Genomic DNA, 22,465 nt, shown 5'->3' on the forward strand with positions numbered 1-22,465 from the left:
CATGTGATGGGAGCTCGTTTCTGAACATTCACACGCAAATCAAGCCAGAGTCAGCACATTCTACTAAAATATTTCATTTCAAACACAGCATGTCCCGCTTTCCCTGCTTAGGCAGACACAGGAACTAGTAATAGGCCCAAGCCAAAATTCTAGACCCAACCATCCATGCACTCCGGAAGGCCAGCTCCAAGTCTGCAGTTTGGGGAGGCCTCCAGCTCTTTAATGAGCTGAATTAAAACCCTGGATCCAACCTCCCAGAACGTTGTGCCTGAGGCCCGTAACAGCACTGGGCTCTTGTGTCACTCTTATCCATTCCACAGTCAGACCTTCCAAGTCCCCCACCTCCAAATAACCATGTCCCCTGTCATTGCCCTTTAGTCTCCTTAGGCTGCCCAGAATAGATGCTGGTCTCTCTCAAGGCTTCACATTAGAAGTTTTCACATCATGTGTCTAACATTTCCCGAGTCGTGTGTATCTGACCCTAACCAACTATTGTACTGAACTGAACTGGCAGACATTGAAGCTCTTCCTGCATATTCAAATGTTACGTTCCTGCTAGTACCACTGTTGTAGTCCAGATTTCTAGCCACTGGCATGATCTGAAGCCATCTGGTGGCTACGCTCCAAAAAATGCATTAAGTGCAGATTCATTTCATGCTAAAACCGACCAAGATAATCTCTGCAACACAGACAGTTCTGTGCAGTGACAAAGCCAGGGATGTTAAAGATGGGTCCTGGTGACAGCACAAGGGATTCACATGCCGGTGCAAACGTGAGGCTCAAAAAAACCCAGCAATGACGGCAGGTTCCTCTGCACCAGGACCCTTTGTAGCTGAATCTTCCTCCGATTCAGCACATGTCCACACTGCACTGTCCCTCAGGGAGCAAGGCAGATCTTCCACAGCTCTGTAACCAGAGCCAAGGATGAGAAAATGGCAGCCCCTACACATGAGAGCTTGTGCTTTGCAACAGTGGTGAGCCGGAGCCGGTTGTTAAATTTAGAAGCCCTTTTAGAACCAGTTGTTCCGCGAGGGACTCCAGGGGTGCTCCCAAGGGGAACCACTCCCCCCGCGTCACCTCCGCCACCCTCGGCCTGAGCGGGAAGCCGCCGCCCGCTTCTCAGCCCGCCACCGCTTCCCGCCAAACAGCTGATTCGCGGGAAGCCAGGGAGGGGGAGGGGCGGCGAAGCAGAGCGGGACAGCGCATTCGGCGGAGGATGCAGAGCAGAGGTGAGCTGGGGTCGGGGAGCTTCTGGTGGGTGGGTACTCTGCACCCACTAAATTTTCCCTGTGGGTGCTCCAGCCCCGGAGCACCAGGGAGTCGGCGCCTGAGGCGCCACTTTTGATGTGATCAGTGGGGGAGCAGCTGCTCCCCGCCTAGCTACGCTCACCGGCCCCTAGGAGCCAGAGGGACCTGCTGGATGCCTCCTGGGAGCCGCCCCAGGTAAGCACTGCCAGGACTCCCCACCTCACCCCCCGGCAGGTTCCTCTGGCTCTTAGGGGTGGGGTGGGCACCCACTACGGTGGCCCACAAGACCCTCCTGCCCGGTTCTGGGGGCAGTCAGGGGACAAGGAAGGGGGGTGGATGGGGCAGAGGTCCTGGTGGGGGGACATCAAGGAATGCAGGGGGGTTGGATGGGGCAGGAGTCCCGGGGGGCGGGGATGGGCAACGACCCTCTCGTGGGGTGAGGAGGGAGCCTGTTGTTAAGATTTTGGCAGCTCATCACTGCTTTACAAGTCACGGGACACTGTTTCCAACCCTAGTGCAGGGTGTCGCTGTGGATCACTGACTTGTAGGGATCTGGTATCACACTGGGTGAACCACACCCCTGGAGGTGAATGGTTTAGATGCTCCAAGCACTGAGTTCTTTCAGCTCTGGCCCTCGGGGTGAGCGCCCATTCACTGTGATAACATGGAGGATAACTAGGGCTGAAGAGGTAAGGTGTAAAGACACTCAGCACAGTTGCTTTAGTCACAGGCAAAAGAGATGATAAATGATCAGCTCAGCAGTTCCTAATTCAGAGTCCCCAAGACCAAGGACAGCCCAGTACGAGGTGATGAAGGAAAGAGTCTTGGTGTAACCTCTCTACCTGATGTACCCCTGGCAGCAGCTAGTGCTGGTCCCTTGCCAACGACAGGTTGTGATTTGATCCAGCCTTCCAGCCTCAGCTCTCCAGCTGCCTGGACTTCTTTCAACAGCCAGTTCCTCCCACAGGGCCCTCAGCTCTCTTCTGAGCCAGGTCCCCCAGTGACCTCCTCCTTCCCACTCATGTGCTGGACTCTAGAAGGATTAGAGGGCCGTCTGCTGGCTGAACGTTGAACTGGGTGATAAGAGGTGCCCAGGAGTTTCATGCTCAACACTATATGAACCTTTTCTCTACAGACAGGCTATCTGCATATGATGAAAGGTAATTCAATGCAGAATTGTTAACCAGAGCCCCAAGACTTTAATTTAACCTTGCAAAACACGCACTAAAATCTCCATCGGATCTGCATTCGGTTTCTATCTCACCGGTTTCCTGGTTCCACTTTCTTTTGAAAGCTTTGCTCTTTGTTCTCCCACAGCACAGCCAGGGCATCAGTGGAGAGGGAAAGCCATGCAAATCGTGACACAGACAAACAAGTGGCAGCCCGAGAGGTAAGTGCGATAGGATTTCATTTGAATTATTGATTTAGATCTTCTGTATTTATCAAGCAAGGTGCTATTGTTTTGTCTCCTGCTGGCAAACATAACACACTGTAGTTGGAATTCTTAGTAAAACTTGAACTGTTTACTGAAGAAAACTTACAGCAGACTGTTTCTGATGATTACAGCAACCAGATTCACTTTGCTTTCCTTCTCTTAAATGGTCGTCCTAATGCAGTGCTGTTGTTAATATTAACTTTACCTTCCTTACTGCGATGTGCTCTTGAACCCAACCCACATAGTTACCAGAGCCAGGACACACTTACAAGGCTCTGAACATGAGCTGTTAAATTAAATTACTGAGTCCAAGCCAACTAGCCGCCCAGAGCACTTTAAATGACCAGTTTTTAAATTAAGGGAGCAAAGAAATTACAGATGAAAAAGATCTACCAAGGTAATTGAGTCCACTCCTCTCTCGTGCCCTGCACAAGATTGTTCTTCATAATATATTTTCTAGCGTTTCATCTAGCATTTACAGATAAGAGTCCACATCAGAAATGTGATCGGTTTTATTTCTACTGCAAAGAAGATTCTGCAGAGCACTGAAGATTTATTAGTATTCTGCCTTCTACACACTGAGAAAAGCCTTATGTTTCAGTCAAATGGCATTTCAAACTGACATTTGCCAGATTAAGGGAAAATAACTAGCTAACTGAAAGACAAGGTAATATCTTTTATTGGATCAACTTCTCTTGGTGAAAAAGACAAGCTTTTGAGCTACAGACAGCTCTTCCTCAGGTCTTGGAAAGGTATTCAGAGTATGTTTACACTCAGAGACCTGCCCTTTGGGGGGCGGAGCAGAGTGAGGGCAGCGGCTTCAGCAGATGTTACTGAGCATGTTCAGTCTGTGAGCATGCTCAGTACAAGCCAAGCAGCAAATCGGGGGATGGGGGCGGCACATGACCCCACAGGCTGCCCCACCAGCTGCGCCGCCATAGTGCTTCAGTGTAGACACTAACTACACTGACGGGAAGGGTTCTCCCATTGGCGTAGTTAATCCACCCTCCCGAGAGGCAGTAGCTAGGTTGACAGAAGCGCTGTCTACACCAGGGCTTCAGTATAGCTACCTCTCTCAGGGGTGGGAAGGTTGCCCTTGGAATTCCTGAGGCTACCAACAAAGGGTCAGCTCATGCCAATTTTGACTCCACCGATAGTTTTATAATATGGGCACCTGTTCCCACTAGGAACTAGACTCTGCGTCATTCCGCACAGCCACATCAGTCTCCTTTTGAGTCACCTTTAATAAGATACCCCTGAAGGGTTCAACAGAGAAGATGCAGAGAGTATTTTCCTCTGGGATATCTTCAGGAGTATCCAGTATTTCTGAAGGTACCTGTATATCTGCTGCAGCTTAGGCTGTTTCTCAATCTCTGTTTTTCACTGTTCAGAACTAGTGCATCACACTTAAAACACCCTTGCAGGGCCAGGATTTCCTGCTTTCCTCTCTCATCATCCCATTGGCCGTGAGAGTCACCCTAATCAGGGTCACCCAGGTAACCTGTAGAACACTCCCAGTTACACTTGGCCTGCAGCGAGAGAGCCTGGGACCCAAATCTGGGTCTTCTACATGATTATGAGGAGCATTTCCAGGCCTTGTGAGTCCAGAGAATGAAGGATCAGGACTTGGAACTGAGTTCTAATCTCCAGTAGCACAGCACAATGCTTGAACCACTGTGTGTAGCTTCCTGTCCCTTCTTCGTTTGACTCTCATGCAAAACACAAGGGAATACTTGGTTTAATTATTTTAAATTTGATTTAGAAAATCTTGATGACAACCTTGAAATATCAAAGCATCTGAAGAGGACACTGGCGAACAAGTTTTTCACTGACTTGAACGCTGAAGATTTGATGATGGTCAAGCAGGCCTTGATATATCTTGAGAGGTAATGCACAGCAATTTTGGTCAGTTAAGAATTCTCATTAACAAGTTAACCAGTTGATCTGCTTTAATTTCCTTCTCCTTTAGTACAACACAAGCTTCCGTGTTATGTGAAAAATGCAGGCTGTGGTATTCCAGTTCTAGGCATAGGTGCATAGTCTGTGAAACGTTTGTTGTTTTGTTTGTTTGTTTTTTAACTGAAAATGTATTCGATCTGCCTTGAACAGGGTTACATGACACAACATTAAAGCCAGCAGCATGAGTCCTGAGCTGGGGCTCTCCATGTTACTAATGTCTGTGAAGCTGAATTGACAATGGACAGAGTGGGAATTTTTTTAGAAAATTTCTCTAGCATAAACAGGGCTTCTGAGAATTAGTGACAAGGGTTAGTATTTTTAAGGCTATCCTTTGCACTCAAGTCCATCAAAGTCAGGTTCCTTACAGGGGAGTGACACAGTCTCCAGGTGCCAGTTATGATAGAAAGAAGTCCCTCTCTCAAGCTTCAGGGCATAGGACAACCTTTAACTATTGGGGTTTAGGGGGAAACTTTCCCTGAGGGCAGATTATACCAGAGCTGCCTGCTGCAGGAGTTTTTTTTACCCCTTCCTCTGAAGCATCTGGTGCTGGCCACTGTTAGGGACAGGATACTGAACTACTGTAGATGGACATCTAGGGTATGATCCAACCTGGCAATTCCTATGTCTCGCAACTGTTACACATTCAGCCTGAATTCAGCTTTCATTTTAACAGTTAAGATTCTGGCCCTTTCCCTGTTTACTGTTTAAAACAAACCGATCATTGAGGTGGAATGTAGGGAAATGGTGGGAAATCTTAAGAAAATGTCGAGTGCAGACTCGCCTTAAGAGAGATTTAACCAGTAAAGCAGAGCAACTTACTTCCTCCTTTGGTGCATGTGACACACTGATTTACACCATTCAGGGTGGTATCTGAGAGCAGTGCTGCATGGCTGGCTCGTATCCTATTTGTTAGGCGTGAAGTGAACCCCAAGCTGGGGAAGTGGCTGGAGCATCCCTGTGGGTCAACAGCTTTGCAGGTTTTCCAAGTCAAGGGGCAGTGCTGCTCACTTCTGTCTCCAGTGACTTTTCAAAGTGCTTCAGAATACATCCCAACAGTGCTTCCCCCTCCCCAATATCAAACTATACTTTCCATCTCAGTAAATATAGGCGCTGCATCTTTTGCTCCTCACACAATAATGACACAAAGAAACCACATGGGCACAATTGGGCCCTAAGTAACCATACACAAACATGGCAGGCAGCCTTGTCACGCACATGCTGCTGCTCTGGCTGGTGTCTGGGGGCTTCTAAAACACAGAATGCAGGGAGTGCCACTAGAGGGCTCACGGACTGTTAAAAGGGATACGACCCTAGTCCGATATATTGCAGTAGCAAAAATAAGGTCACTCACTTTTTAAAATTCTCTCTCCTTGGTCAATGCCTCGAGGAGCCAAGCTGTTTTGGGACCACTAGCTGACAAGGGACTGGGTGCTTTTGCTCAGCTGGGCTCCTGTGAGAAGCAAATGGAGTGTCCCCTCCTCCCCGCCCCCATCCTGCAGACAGCAACTGAGGGGCAACATGTCCTGATTCTAGAAGTTGACACCTTACTTCTCCCTCCAAACAAGGAGCCTGTGTGGGCTTGGTGTCCAGGCATAGATTGTTCTGTGCACAGAGTCTGTCCGGGCACCTCAATCAAACTTCTGGGCTATCAACAACTCCTCTGCACTAACGCCCCAGTGGCTGTCTAGGTCTCAAGCACACGGATATAGCAGGTAGATTCAAGTTCTTGTTCATCCTACTGCTTGCTGCTGATTCTGTGCCACTGTCTGTCTGGGGAAGCTCTTGTCTCAACCCTCCCAAATGATGAGAGCTACAATTATTGCTATTGTGGTAGCATCTAGACAGCTCGGGCAGGGTTTGGGTTTCCCAGTGCACTAGATGTAGCACGTACATATAAATAGAAAGGTAGCCCCTGTCCCAAAGAGCTTACAACCTCAGCGTAGAGGGAGAGAGGGAGAAGGGGAAGGTAACACTGGAACGAGCATGTTCAGTAGCAGTCACTGCACACCCACCACCTAACCATCATTGACTGTTCGTTCTGTAGGCACTCCGTCTGAGGTCAGTTTTAGAGGGGATTCACTGGGAGACATAGGTGTTGGAACTAGGGGTGCTGCCGCACCCTCACGCTGGAAGTGGTTTCCACCATATCCAGGTTTTACAGTTTGGTTCAATGGCTCTCAGCAGCCCCACTACACAAATTGTTCCAGCGCCCCTGCCAGGAGAAGCTTCATAGAATCCCACCCTCCCCCAACAGCTACGTCTCGGCAGTTCATTACCTCCTGTCATTCCAGCATCTTCATACAAGGTGAGGGGTGTGGCATAAGAACCTGAATAGAACAGAGTTTCACTGTGGCACTTACTGTCCATGGGTAGCCAGTATTCAACTCTTCTGCATTTGCGTATTTGGTTATTCCAGTCAAGCCTTTACCTTTTAGCAGCTCGCATGTGTTAACTGACCCCGTGGCACCAATTGTAAACATATGACTTTGTCATCCAACAGGAATAAAGAAAGTATTGGTGACTTTCTGAAGTAGTTTCCCGAGCAAAGAAACAAGGTGGAAAGCTGCATACAATGCTTTGAGGAAATGGTGGACAACACGGATGAAGTCCATAAAAAATGTGCCACAATAAGTACTGCAGCAAACACCATGGATTTTATTTCAAGCATTTTTAATCTAGTAAAACATGGGGGCCGTCTCTGTATTGATTTGGAGATATTAGCTGATGTTGCAAATATTTCCAGATTTATATACAAAAATTATAACAACTTCAAGATAGAGGATAAAGTTAAGAAGTTGCTACAGCAATACGAAAACAGCCTGAATTATCTGAAAATTTCTAATGAAGAGGATTGTGAATTAGAAGCTTTTCAGAGGACTGAGGCCTCATGCAACTACTTGAATGATTTCATGTCTGCTGCTTGGTCAGTTCTGGGATTATATAGAAACATTACAAAGTTAAACAAATCAACTCAACAAAAGGCTAACCCTAGTTCAAGGTCAGAAGAAAGCAGTATCCCTAGCACAACTAGACAGTCTAAGGCAATGGGAAGTGGCTCAGCTGAAACACCACCTGCTGCGTCCAAAGGAAACTGGCTGGGTGCTGTAAGAGCAACACCAGCCATCATAAACAAAGCCTGTGTGATTAAGAAAGACGTCACACATTCAGCTGAGGAAGGTAAGGGAAAGACTGGAGCTGAAATAAGAAAAATAGCTGAGAAGCTGAAAATGAAACTTGAGACGATCAGTTTGCTGTATACAGCGTATTTGGAATTGACAGATATGGCAAATTAGCAAACTTTTATGTATAAATATACTGTTCACGGTATACACATGGAGAATTTAGATAAAAATCAAATACTCTTGCTAGAAGGTTGCAACATAACACGACTTTACTTAGGGAATGTTTACACTGAAAAGTTACATGAGCATAGCTACATCCCTCAGGGGTTGGAAAAATCCACACCCCCAAGAGACAGAGTTAAGCCAACATAACCCCCAGTGGAGCCGGCGCTAGGTCGATGGAGAATACTTCCATCGACCCAGTCACTGCCTCTTAGGGAGGTGGATTAACTACAGCGACGGAAGAACCCCTCCAATGACTCTCGTGAGTATCTACAGTGAAGCTGTGCAACTGTGCTGTGGTAGTGGTTTAAGTGTAGGCTTATCCTTAGAATCAAGGCATTTAAGGCCAGAAGGCACCCTAGATCATCTGTATAGCTAGGGCCCTTTGTTTTCAGTGTTTATTCTCCCAGGAATTTAGCAGTGTTTATTACCATAACAACAAAAACAGGTGAAAATCAGTGCAAAAGACTATTCATCATTTTACTGGGTAAATATTGGGGTTTATTTTGGTGGATGGAAAGACGGGGGGGGGAGTATTCAGTAGATTAATGCTTTGAATTCCATTAATCAATGTGTGTTTGCTGCAGAACTAAAACAGAACTCAAAACATAATGCCACTTCTGAGTTTAAGAAAATATATCTCTAATCCCCAAATAAAACTTTTCATTTGAACAAACAGTGGACTGCTGTAGACTTAGAACTATTAGCCTACAAATATTTACATTTAATAATTGGGCCACACCATTTGCAGCGCATACGCTCAACTTCATCCTTTTCTCCTGTTTTTGTTTTTTTAAAACTTTCGAATACTTCCTTGTGTTCTGAAACATGATACAGATTTTTGTTTTCTTCCCATTTTAGTATATCAAATCTTTAAACTGTTATCTGCTAACAGCTTGAAACATGTACATGGTCGATGTGAGATTCATCAGTACGTTCAGACGCGCATGCACTTCAGAGCTTCTGTGCATGCCTGTTTGTTGTGTGTATCTTCTAGACCAGGGGTCTCCAAACTACGGCCTGTGGGCTGAATATGGCCAGCGGCTTTGATTTGTCCGGCCCCCCAACCAACATCACATCGGGTGGCGGGACCCCGGCTGGCAGGAGCCCGTGCCGGGAATCCCAGAGCAGCGGTGGGCTGAGCAGCTCAGCCCACCACCACTCTGAGGTTCCCGCCACGGGCTCCTGCCAGCCAGGGTCTCAGCTCGTTGCCAGCCGGGGTTCCTTCACCCAGGCCAGCGGCGGGACCCCGGCTGGCAAAGGGCCAGCAGCAGAAACCCCAGAACGGCAGCAGAACTTCATGATGTCTCTACATTCCTGCCAGGGTTGCAGAGCCGATGAGCACACTGTAGGTAGGTTAGTAGCGGCAGAAGAAATTGGATGTGTGATGAGTCGTTGTTGTTTCGCTCAATTTTTGTCTTAGCGAGTGTCAGACTAGTGAGAAATGTATATTCGTTGTGTTTAAGTCTGTTGCTATTGGGGCCATTATATCAGGAAAAGGACAGAAGAGAGAGGTTGATTCTGAATATCATGTGTTTAAAGAACAATGGAATGTGGACTATTTCATTATTGAATCAGATAGTAAAGCATTGTGTTTAATATGTAACAAAACTATCGCAGTGCTAAAAGAATACAACATTCGTAGACATTATGAAACCAAGCACTTGTCGAACTACTCTCAATTTACAGGAAAGCTATGTTCAGATAAATTAGAATCCATGAAACGTGGCTTATCGTCACAACAGTTTATATTTAAGAAGAAGAAAACCGAGAACAAAGCTGCAACAAGAGCCACCTTCCGAGTGGCACACCGATTAGCAAAACGAGGAAAACCATTTACTGATGGCGAGCTAGTTAAAATATGTATGATTCAAGCAGCCGAAGAAATATGCCCAGAAAAAGTAGATTTATTTAAGACAATTAGTCTTTCGGCAAACACAGTTGCTCGCAGAATTGAAGACATTGGCAGTAATATAATTTTCCAGATGAATGAAAAGGCTAAGAAGTTTGAGTGGTTTTCCCTCGCACTTGATGAGTCAACTGATGTTTCCGATACTTCGCAGCTGCTGTTGTTTATTCGCAGGGTCGGCAGTAATTTTGAAGTTATGGAAGAATTAGCTTCTGTGCATAGTATGCATGGAATAACCACAGGTGAAAAGATTTTCAAAGACTTTTCACTGAAAAGTCACTTTCTCAATACAACCTGCAATGGAAACAACTGGAAGTACGTTACAACTGATGGAGGTAGAAATATGTGCGGTTCAAAAAAAGGTTTGGTTGGACAAATCTACAAAGTTTGTGAAAGTGCAGGCTGTCCCAAGCATATGATTCTTCATTGCATTCTTCATCAGCAAGCATTGTGCGGGAAATATTTGGATTTGTCATGTGTTATGGAACCCGTAGTTTCAACTGTGAATTTCATTCGCTCACATGGACTTAACCATCGTCAGTTCCAAGCATTTCTGGTGGAAATAGAATCAGAATATCACGAGTTGCCCTTCCACACTTCAGTTCAGTGGCTTAGCTGTGAAAAGGTTTTGTCGTGATTTTTTTTAGCTTAGAACTGAAATTGAAATGTTCTTAAATTTAAAAAAACGACCTCTACCTTTACTCACAAACAGTGAATGGCTTTGGAAATTAGCTTTTTTCGTAGACTTGACCAAGCACATGAATGACTTCAGTCTTAGACTACAAGGGGAAAATGGGCTTATCAGTGACATGTACACCCAGGTGAAAGCATTCAGGCAAAAACTAGTTCTTTTCGAGTTCCAGCTGATGAGGGACGGCTTTGCTCATTTTACATGTTGTGAAAAGTTCAACCAAGAAACTGAATCACGATTCCCAACTATGTTTGCACAAGAAATCGTATCTGATCTGAAACTACAGTTCCAGGAGCATTTCTCTGACCTTGATTTGAATGCAGGAGAAATACGGATCTTCCAAAACGCATTTGATTGTGATCTCAAAAAGCTGCCACCTGAACTTCAAATGGAAGTGATTGACCTGCAATCCAACGACTTGTTGAAAGACAAATATAAGGAAGGAAATCTGGTAGAGTTCTATAAGTGCCTGCCAAGTGATCAATATGCTCATGTAAAAAACTTTCTGTGGATTAATGTCAGTGTTTGGCACTACTTATGTGTGTGAAAAAACATTTTAGATGATGAAATATGTGAAATCCAACTACAGATCCACCTTGTCTGATGCACATGTACAATCAATTTTGATGATAGGGAACACTAACTTTGAACCACAGCTAAATGCAATTTTGTCAGAAAAACATCAGTACCATACTTCTCGCTAATCCTAAAATAATATTTCCTTTTTTTAACGATTTTGCATGTTTCATTTTTTCATAGTCGCTTCAGCCCACAAAGCCCCTTCAAAAATCTAATATGGCCCTTGTCTCAAAGTTTGGAGACCCCTGTTCTAGACCAATACATAGCCTTACTTCAACAAGCAGCTTTGCATATACACACAGACTAATGTACTATCGTAATGCATATATCTCATGCAATGTATTGTATTTTCCTAATAAAAGAAGTTATTTTTATATATTTGAATGATACAAAAGTAGGGTGAAAATCTGAAAAATAATGAATGATATTTGATTATTAGTATTATTTAGTATTAAATTAATAATACTTTTTGTAAAACCCGGGAATTTTTTGGTAAAAATCAGATTAAACTGAAAACAAAGGGGCTTCTGTATAGCACAGGCCACCAGCATCAACCAGCACCTGCACTCTAAACCCAACAACTGAAATGACACCAAAGTATTGCAGCCCACAGGAGACTAGACTATTACGAGCCACAGGCAGTGAACAAGAGGGACTGAGGTGCCCTGGTCCTGGAGGCCCCAGCAACGGCAGGGAAATGATTAAATGAGATATACCCAGAGAATCCTGTAAGTAACCCATATCCACACAATAATAAAAGCCACAAAACAGAGAGAGACAAAGCAGGCTGCTCCCTAAAAACAGAGAGGCACAATTCACCCACCATACTCTAGAGTCTAGACAGGCTGTCTGCAGACTGACTGATCACATGCTTTCCTACAGAGTCCCCTAGCTTGCAAGCAGGACCAGGAATAAAAACCTGAAATTTAATTTCACCGCCTACAATTTTAACAGAGTTTCGATACACCACAAATGAAGAATCATACACTGAAATATCCCCTTCTGCTTATTCTTGCAGTAGAACTGCTAGCTGAGGTGAGCAATGGTTTTATATTATCAAAGCCATCTCCATTTTCAACCAAGATGGCATTTTATTCAGATCATTATATGTATTACGGTAGCAGTTAGATATCTCCAAATGCACATGGAATATCTGAAGTGCTCCAAGGCGGGAGAGGCACCTGACCTTCCTAAATATAAACCATGGTAGAGATCAGTGGCTTTCAGCCTTTCCAGATTACTGTACCCCTTTCAGGAGTCTGATTTGTCTGGTGTACCCCCAAGTTTCACCTCACTTAAAAACTGCTTTTTAGAGAGAGAAAACTGGTACAGGTGCATAGGTTGTTAAAAGTCAGGTGGCAGGACACCGATTGGGGAAGCAAAACTTGAGGTTGAGAAATACTCTGAATGTGGATTTCCCAGTCCAAAATTGTTTGTTGCTCCCACAGACTTCAACGGAAATTTGGATCTCTCAGTACCTCTGAATCTCAGGCCATTTCTATTTAGGTGCCTAAATATGGATTTCTGTGATTAATTATATACTCCCTAGTTTGAAACTTTTTGCCAGTGTCTAATTTCACAAAATGTGGAGTCTCTTCTCATGCCTGACCAAAGCTTTTAACAGGGTGGAATGAGGTTGCCGCCACTACTTTTAACTTGACAGGCCAGATTCTTCTCTAGCTGCAAGGTGTAGAGCCAAAGTATCTCCACGGAAATTACTGGAGTTATACAATGTAGCTGAAAGCAGAATTTGGTCCTGTAAATATGGATTTGGAGAGCTACATTTTGCTCTTGCTTTCATTAGTGCTGAACTGAGGCCTTGGCTGTATAGGTAGTAATGGATTTTTTCCCAGCCCCTTTAATCCAGGTTGTGAGTCATGACAAGGATGCCCTTTCTCTCTGCTCCAGGTTGACAAGTTTTTGGATCCATGGCAGTCACTTTTAGACAGAATCAGGGTATCCAAGGTACTAAGTCTAGAAATACAGTAGTAATGTTACATGCAGGTGAGTCTCCTCCTGTTATTTCTCCACCAAAAGTATCAGTCCCCTCCTCTACTGCCACTTATTGAGACGTTTGATAAATTTATAATAAAATGGACAAAAATCAGAGCTGCTGCTTCCCTTACAATGTTGTTCAAAAATAACCTGGTGAGCACGGGAATGTCAGTGTCTTAAATACCTAATGATTTGGACATCAACCCTGCTTTCAGAGGCAAACTTGAATGCTCTGTAAGGAACAATTATTTCTGACTTGAGAAGGTGACAGGACCTGACCCTTCCCTCTGCAGTCTTGTAAATAGTCTGAAAATAAACATTCCTCCCTGTCTGCTTTATGCCCCAAGGCTCCAATCCGGCACAGACTTATGCATGGTCTTAACTTTACATACTGGCCTCAGTTCATTCCCTGTTCTATCTTCCTTAAATAGTTTACTGAAATTAACAAGCTAATTGAGCTTTTTTGTACAGGAAGAAGGCAAAGGGGCCAAACTCTGCTGCTAAATGGTACCTCGCTCACTCTAAGGGAAACTTTATGCTTCCCCACCCAGTGATGATACCCTAATATGCACCCTTCATGTTGAGCAGACCTTATGTTGGTATCAGGATATCACACCTGCTAACCAACTTGGGTAAACAGAGCAGGAGCTTACTTGATACCTTCCACTGCTGAGCATGCTGGACTCTTGCTGTCAGCCCAGTGTACTGGAAATGAATAGCACTGCTAGAATTTTAGCAGCTGTGGTCACAACTCCAACTGTTAGAATTAGGTGTAGCTCCAGCAAAGCCAGTATAGTTTCACCTGCTTCCAGTAGCTCTAAATTCAGCCTCTAATTCCTTTCTCTCTCGGGGGCACCATTTTCCACTGAATATCCTGCAAAATTCTTGGATTAAAAGAACGGGGGTATTTTAAAAATAGGCTAAGTTAAAGATTTTTTGAAATGGTGGTTGAATCACCACTCAGAGGTACACACCCACATGGCAACACCACTTATCACAACATGTAAAAACCCAGTACTACTATTGCAAAAACCAAGAATCTGTTACTCACCAGATATGTATAACAACTGTTGTTTTGCAAGATGTATTGTGCACACATACATTCCATGACCCTACAGTGGAATGCATATGTGCACAATCACTGGAAGGAAAACGACAACATTGTATCAACTTGGGACAGAACCACCACACTCTGGGAAGTACTGTACCCAATCAGTCTATTGTGCACACCCACATTATTTGGATCCTGAGGTTACATGGCAAATCTGCAACTTTTTGGCAAACACGGGGGAAATTTCCTGATGGTTTGTGGTAGTTAAAATTTCCTTGAATTGCCTAATGGCTCAAGGGATCTTCACGGATCCCTCAGGTTTCAAAATGGCTATGCCATTATGTCCAGTACCTAGGCCAAATCCGAGACCACACGTCTCAGGTGAATTAACTTTCCAAAGAAATAGGGTGAAAAAACTTAACAGTTCTTCATCAGCAAGGAGCCTGTGTGCAAACATGCACAATACAGAAAATAGGAGGTTTGTTCCTGGATAGGGAATTCCTGCCCTGGGAATGCAGAATGTGGATTGTGGGGGTCGTGCATGGGAGTACAGGCCTACAGCTAGTGGAGGCATGGGCCTTGACTGGCAGGGAAGGTCTGAGGTACCATCACAGGTTGGGGTCTAAACAGGGACAAGACCTATGAGCACAGCGCCTGTGCCCATGAGAGCACACAGCCAGGAACAGGGGCTGTAAACGCTCAAGGTCCTGGTAGGGAAAGCACAGCATGTGAAATTCTGGCCCCAGTGACGTTAATGTGAATTTTGTCATTGCATTCAATGGGGCTAGGATTTCACCCAGGGGGTTCATTAGGTTCTGGGAATCTTAGGGCCTGGACGGATCTGGGAGTTCAAAACTAGGGTAACACAAACGCATGGGGCCTGCAAAGGTGTGTTTATAGGAGGGGTGAGAAGGAGGGGAAAACCATGTATTTGGCTCCCAAAGCACTATCGTGCTTTCAGGGTGTTCAGCGTTGTGTCTAGGAGCACTCAATGTTACAGCAGCATTTCCATTGAGGGCGAAAAATGTATCAATTGCTTAGAGCATTAGTTTGTGTCCAGTTTGGGACTTGAGGGTATTGACAATATGCAGCTGCAATGGATAATTTCATATTGCCCATAGCTGTCCAGGAATAGCTAGCAACAACTACTTGATGGGGAGGGCCCTGCACCAGTGCAGCTGCACCGCTGTAGCTCTTCTGGTGAAGACGTTCTAAGCGGACGGGAGAAACTCTCCCGCTGACATAACACTGTCTACACAAGTGCTTAGGTTGGTATAACTTATGTCACTCAAGGTGTGGATTATTCACACCCCTGAGCGATGTAATCTGTCGTGCAGACATAGCCTTCATCACTAGAGTCAGAAGTAGTTATTGGAATTACATCAGTGATGGATTTGATCCTCTGTGTGTCTTCAGAGACCTTTTTCTGTCTCCACTGAGCTTTCACATCTTTCTGTTGCTGCTCCCCCTGCAGAGCCAACACACTATGGGACAGCAAGCTGGATTTGACTCTGGTTCACACGTTGTTGACAGTATTCTTAACTAAATTATAATAAACTAGAATATTTATTGTCTTTATCACAGCCACAAAGAACTCTGCTTAACAGCCAGAGCCCACAGTGAGTTTGCAAGGTTGGCAGCTAGAACCTCCCCTCCCCCCCTCCCCCGCTTCCTTCCTAAATATAAAATGGGTTAATTGAATTGAGTCATTGAGACACAATATGTAAAATCCATAAATGTGGAGTCTCGTGACATATTTACCAACATTTTTTGTAAGTTTTGAGTGAGTTGCCCCTTTCCCCCCCAGCCTCTTTTCTTTCTACTGTGATAGACCCAGGCCAGTTGAGTACAACAAAGTAGTCTTATTGGGATCCGGGAAGTGGGCAGGCGAAGCCCATCCACTGCTAAAGGATCCCCCTCAGCCTAAAAGGGGGATCCACAGGACCTAGATACCCAAAAGATTCCAGGGGACAACTAATGAAATAACAGGGACAGGGGTGCGGTCAAAGGGTCAAACGAAGGGAACCGGACGGGGACACCAAGCAGAGAACCCTGGACAGCGCCCACTGCTCCTCAAAGGCGTCAAGGGAATCAGAGGACGCCGCCCAGAGGAACTCTGCCCGGATACGTGAACGGACCGAGGATCGGAAATAGGCCCCACAGTCACAGGAGACTCCTTCAGCCAACCTCCTCACTCTGGTTCTGTAGATGACCATTTTAGCTAGGGCCAGGAGGAGGTTGACCAGGAGATCCCATGACTTTGTGGGGCCACGGATAGGGAGTGCATAAATGAGAAGGTGAGGGGAGAAGTGCAACCAAAAACGTAATAAAATATTGGTGAGGAGCCGGAATAGGGGCTGCAGCCTGGCACACTCCAGGTATACGTGTGCCAGGGTATCCCTCATGCCGCAAAAGGGGCAGGTGTCTGGGATTAAAGTGAACCGCGCCAAGTACACGCCCGTTACAACAAAGTAGTCTTATTGGGATCCGGGAAGTGGGCAGGCAAAGCCTGTCCACCGCTAAAGGATCCCCCCCCAGCCTAAAAGGGGGATCCACAGGACCTAGATACCCAAAAAATTCCGGGGGACAACTAATAAAATAACAGGGACAGGAGTGCGGTCAAAGGGTCAAACGAAGTGAACCGGATGGGGACACCGAGCAGAGAACCCCGGACAGCACCCACTGCTCCTCAAAGGCATCAAGGGAGTCAGAGGACGCCGCCCAGAGGAACTCTGCCCGGATACGTGAACGGACCGAGGATCAGAAATAGGCCCCACAGTCACAGGAGACTCCTTCGGCCAACCTCCTCACTCTGGTTTTGTAGATAGTCATTTTAGCTAGGGCCAGGAGGAGGTTGACCAGGAGATCCCGTGACTTTGTGGGGCCACGGATAGGGAGTGCATAAATGAGAAGGTGAGGGGAGAAGTGCAACCAAAAACGTAATGAAATATTGGTGAGGAGCCGGAATAGGGGCTGCAGCCTGGCACACTCCAGGTATACATGTGCCAGGGTATCCCTCATGCCGCAAAAGGGGCAGGTGTCTGGGATTAAAGTGAACCGCGCCAAGTACACGCCCGTTACAACAAAGTAGTAGAAGGCAGATATACTGGCCACTAGATTAGCAGTTTTCTGTTCCCTGAGTGACCAGAGCAGGGGCTGCTCCAGGCTAATGAGAACACCTGACTCCAATTAACCTGCAAAGAGTCAGATGAGGCCATTAAGGTAATGTGAACACCTGACTCTAATTAAGGACCTTCTGATACTATAAAAGGGCTCACTCCAGTCAGGCTGAGGAGAGCTAGAGGAAAGGAAGTGTGGCTGAAGGGCTTGTTAATTAAGACAGCTTCAAGCCATCGGTAAGGGAGCCCTAAGGTAAGGGTGAAGAAGAGAAGCAGGAGAGCTATGGGGAAGTGGCCCAGGGAAATGTAGCAACTCTGGCAGTGAAAGGTTGGCTGCCAACAATTGCTACCATTAGGGTCCCTAGGCCGGAACCCGGGGTAGAGGGCCCGGGTTCCCCTCAACCTACCACTACAGAAATACCTCCTAGGAGGGGAAGACAGGTCCTGTCAGGACAGGAGGCTAAACTGTTTGGGTATAAGCCCATAGGGACAGCAGAGACCGTGGGAGTTCTCTCACCAACCTCCTTGCTGGCTTATGATGAAAAGGGCTCAGTAGACTGTATCCCTGGCTCTAGAGAGAGAAGGGCTATGTGGAGGGTAACAATGAGCCTCTGAGGCTAGCATAAGCCGCCTAGAAGCGTGGGACCCATGGGTAAAAGGTTGGAACTCTTCCACACTATCCTCCCCCAAAAAGCCCTGTATCTGAACAGTCACAGAGTTCAAGTATTCAGAGTAGTAGCCATGTTAGTTTGTATCCGCAAAAAGAACAGGAGTACTTAGAGACTAACATTTATTTGAGCATAATTCCACAGCTGGTCAATGTTGTTCCTGAATCATGGGAGGGTGCCATCTCCTCTCAAATGATGAGAATGCTGCAACCCCTGCAGCTGTTGAGTATGTGACTGACTTTGTGCCCTGTAGAACCAGGGCGCTTGAGACAACTGTCAATTGCGCATGTGAAATGTACTTGATCAAATTTGTGAGATATTTATGGAGTCTGAATTCCTTCCATGTGGACAGAGGAGAACCAAGTAGTAGTAAAAATTTTAAAGAGCACTGCTGCTTTTCACTGAAAGATCTAGGGTTTTTACAGCTGAGGCAGAGGGGATGGGGTAGAATAGTGTGGAGCGGGTAAGGGGTATAGTGCATCAGCAGTGCTAGAACTGCCAATTCATGGAAAAGATCATTTGATATAAACAAAGATTAAGTGAAGATATTTTTAAAGAGCTCCAAAAAAATCAGTGGCTTCGCAGCTGAGTTAGGCTGAAAAGCCGTGCTTTCCATACAAAGCAAAGTGACTTTGTAGCTTTACATTTCCTACTGACACATGGAAATGTGATTTGTGATTGAAAAGATGGTGAGTTTAATCACCAAAGGGAGTTGGGATAAAGCCTACCATTTGCACATGGAGGAACGAGGCAGATGCAAAACAGATGTATTTATATCCTTCCATTAATAAAACAAGCAGAGTCAATCCATACCATTGTGCTAAAGTTAGAGTGCAGCACTCAGCATGTCCTTAAAAAGACAAAGTACCCACAAACTGAGACAGCTGCTCTCTGTGCAGGCACTGCACATCTTCTCTCCCCCATGTGTGCCCAAAATCTCAAGACCATTCCAAGGGTGATCAGCTCACAGCAAAGCAAGAGCCAACTGTCACATGATTTCTCAACACAAAAGGTCAATTCCTGCCTTCTGGCAGCCATCTTGGGATATTGGCAACTGTGCTTTGGGTGTCTAAGAAAATGCTTCTGCCTCCACTTTCACCAGAGTGTGCATGATTAGAAACCAAGCTCTCCTCAGGTCTATCCCAGGCCTTTTCAGACTCGCTCTTGAACAGGCCTTTCCCAGCGCCAGCTGTCGGATGATGTGATCCTCCAACCTGCTAATCTAGACATGAATTCCCAGTATGTCTTTGCAAGTGCACTGCCGTTCTCTCGTGCAGATTGTAAACTCTTTGGGGTAGAATCCATTTCTGTCTGGATAGAACTTAGCACAATGGAGCCCACGTTCTAAGAGGGGCCCCTCGCAGCTAATGAAGTGCAAACAATGCAACCCAATGTTGTTGACAGCCAACATGAGGCCAGAGGTTGAGACAATAGGACTGGAGAGTGAACCTGGAACATGTGGCACCACAGTGCAGAATGCACTCAGTCTCTCTGCACCAGTCCGGAGAGAGACTCGCCATGGGAAATAACCCCTCGGCCAGTGCTCCAAAGTCAGTGCTTTTTGAATCTCAAAAAGGGGCTCTCCGAACAGAAACACTATTATGAAAAAAAAAAAGGGTGCTCCCCACTGGGTTCCAAAATGTTTCAGAGCCATCACCGTTATCTGGAATAATTGCAATTTTCCTCAGCCAGCCACTAGAGGACAGACTAAGAGCACCAAAGTGCTGTGAAAGCAAGCCCATCACCTATTAAAGAGTTGGCATCATAGTGCAGTAGATTCATAGATGTGAAAGGCCAAAAGGGATCATGGTAATCATCCAGTCTGACCTCCTACCTAACACAGGCCATAGGACTTCCCTAAACTAATTCTTTCATCAAGTCCAATAGCTGTGGTTGAACTAGAGCAGATCTTTTAGAAAAGCACCCAATCTTAATTTAAAAAATTTCAGTGATGGAGAACTCCTCAAGGGTAAGTTGTTCCACAGATTAATTCCCCCCCCCTTTTTTTTGTGTGCCTTATTTCAATATTGAATTTGTCTAGCTTCAGCTTCCATCCATTGGAGCTTATTATACCTTTTATCTGCTAGACTGATGAGCCCTCTTTTATCAGATTTGTTTCCCATATAGGTACTTATAGACTGTGATCAACTCAGCCTTTAACCTTCTCTTGGATACCCTAGACAGATTTAACTCCTTGAGTCTATCACTATAAGGCGTGTTTTCTAATCCTTTTATTGTTTTTGTGGTTCTTCTCTGAACCTTTTCTAATTTTTCAAGTGAAGTTTGGGCACCAGAACTAGACACAGTATTCCAGTAACGGTCACACCAGTGCCAAATACAGAGGTGATATAACTCAAGATTCCTGTTTACATAGCCAAGGATAGCATTAGCCCTCGTAGCCAGAGTATTTGATCACCCCCAAGTCTTTTCCAAAGTCACTGCTTTCCAATATAGAGTCCTCCATCGTGTATGGCCTACATTCTTTATTCCTTGATGACCTTACACTTGGCCATATTTGAAACCCAGCTTACCAAGCAATCCAGAATACTCTGCATCAGTGACCTGTTCTCTCCATTATTTATGACTCTCAATCTTTGGTGCATCTGCAAACTTTATCAGTGTTGATTCTGTGTGTTTTTTCCAGGATGAAATTGTTGAATAGCATAGGGCCAAGAACCAGCCCTGACGACATCAATAGAAATACACCTTCTCAGAAATGATTTTCTGTTTGAGACCTATCAGTTAACCAGTTTTTAATCTATTATGTATCATGTTGATTTTGTATTGTTCTAGTTTCTTAATCAAAATGTAGTTGGGTACCTAGTCAAATGCCATACAGAAGTCCAAGCATATTACATCAACACTACTGCCTTCATCGACCAAATTTGCAATATAATGAAAAATGGTATCAACATAAACCAGGGGTAGGCAAACTTTTTGGCCTGAGGGCCACATAGGGGTTCCAAAACTGTAGGGAAGGCTGTGCCTCCCCAAACCCTAACCCTATTGGCCCTGTCCCACTCCCACCCCTGACTGCCCCCCTCAGAACTCCTGACCCATCCAACCCCCCCTACTACGTGTCTCTGACCACCCCATCCTGGGACCTCTTACCCCTAACCGCACCCAGGACCCCACTCCCTATCCAACCCCTGCTCCCTGACTGCCCTGCCCCCTATCCACAACCCTGCCGCCGACAGGCCCCCCTCTAAAGCTCCTTTCCGAATGCGCCCTGTGAACATGGGCAGAGGACTCAGGAGGAGCAGGGGCAGCCGCGCAGCCAGAGAGAAGCAGCGGTTTCCCCTTCAAAGTGCCGCTTCTCTCCGGCAAGGTTGCGCGGTGCTCCTCCTGAGTCTTCTGCCTGTGTTTGCTGTGCTCTCACCACCCGCACCGCCCACCTGCCTGCTCCCCATGGCTGCAGTTGAGCCTCCCTTCCTGCTCTCCCCCTGCCACTGCAGTGCAGCCCCCTCCCGCACTGGCAGCATGGCAAGCTGAGGCTGCGAGGGACAGCAGGGGAGAGGCCAGGGGCTAGCCTCCCCAGCGGGAGCTCATGAGCCGGGCAGGAGGGGCCTGCAGGCCGTAGTTTGCCCACCTCTGCTATAAACCCATGTGACTGGTATGAATTGTGTTCACCCTCTTATTTTTCATTAATCAAGTCCGTATCAGCTGTTCCATTATCTTACCTGGAATCAAAATTAAGCTGACACTTACTTGGATCATCCCTTTTTAAATACTGGCACGTCACTGGTTTAAGTTCCAGTCCTCTGGCAACTTTCTGTTTCAAGACCTACTAAAATCAACATTAATGGTCCAGAATGCTCTTTGCCCAGCTATTTTAAAACACTTGGAAACAAGTTATCTGGATCTCCTGATTTAAAGAAGTCTAACTTTAGTAGCTGCTGTTTAACATTCTCCTTAGTTACTGGTGGAATGGAAAATATTGGATATGAATACATCATCTTGCTTTTGCTCAAACATAGAACAAATATTTATTGGACATTTCTGCCTTTCTTCATTATTATTGACAATTCTACTATTTCCATTTAGAAATGGACTAATACCTTTTGGTAGCGATCCTTTTGTTCCTAAGAATTCTCCTATTTTCCTTAATGCTGCTGGCCCCAGATTTCTCCTTGTATTCTTTTGCTCCCCTTGTCAGCTTTTACAAATTACACGTAATTCTGCCAGCACTACGATTTATTATTTCTCCCTCATCATCTTAGGATCATTAGCCTGGAAAACACATCTCTTTCAAGGGCTAATAATAATACACTTGCATGAGGTCTTTCATTTCAGTATTTCAAAGCACTTTATAAAATATGAATGAATTAAACCTCAACACTTGTGTGCAATATAATATCCTCATTTTACGGGCAAAGAGGATCAGAGAGTTTAAAATTGCTTGTCCAATCCTCCCACAGGAAATCTATGCAGAGCCAAGATTAGAACCTAGAACTGCTGACTCTGAGT

General features: G+C 45.5%; 1 long non-coding RNA gene across 2 annotated transcripts; it reads left to right on the forward strand.

Moving 5' to 3' along the window:
- The first annotated feature begins 2,392 nt into the window (after window positions 1-2,392).
- LOC122461228 lies at window positions 2,393-7,608 on the forward strand. 2 transcript variants are annotated; one of them, XR_006283065.1, is made up of 4 exons: window positions 2,393-2,638; window positions 3,871-4,015; window positions 4,446-4,569; window positions 7,143-7,608. It is a non-coding gene; the product is annotated as an uncharacterized LOC122461228 (long non-coding RNA). The 2 variants fall into 2 exon arrangements; XR_006283063.1 differs by having other exon boundaries at window positions 2,399-4,015.
- Window positions 7,609-22,465: the final 14,857 nt, after the last annotated feature.

The sequence above is a fragment of the Dermochelys coriacea genome, chromosome 1 (genome assembly GCF_009764565.3).
Source record: "Dermochelys coriacea isolate rDerCor1 chromosome 1, rDerCor1.pri.v4, whole genome shotgun sequence".
NCBI lineage: Eukaryota > Metazoa > Chordata > Testudines > Dermochelyidae > Dermochelys > Dermochelys coriacea.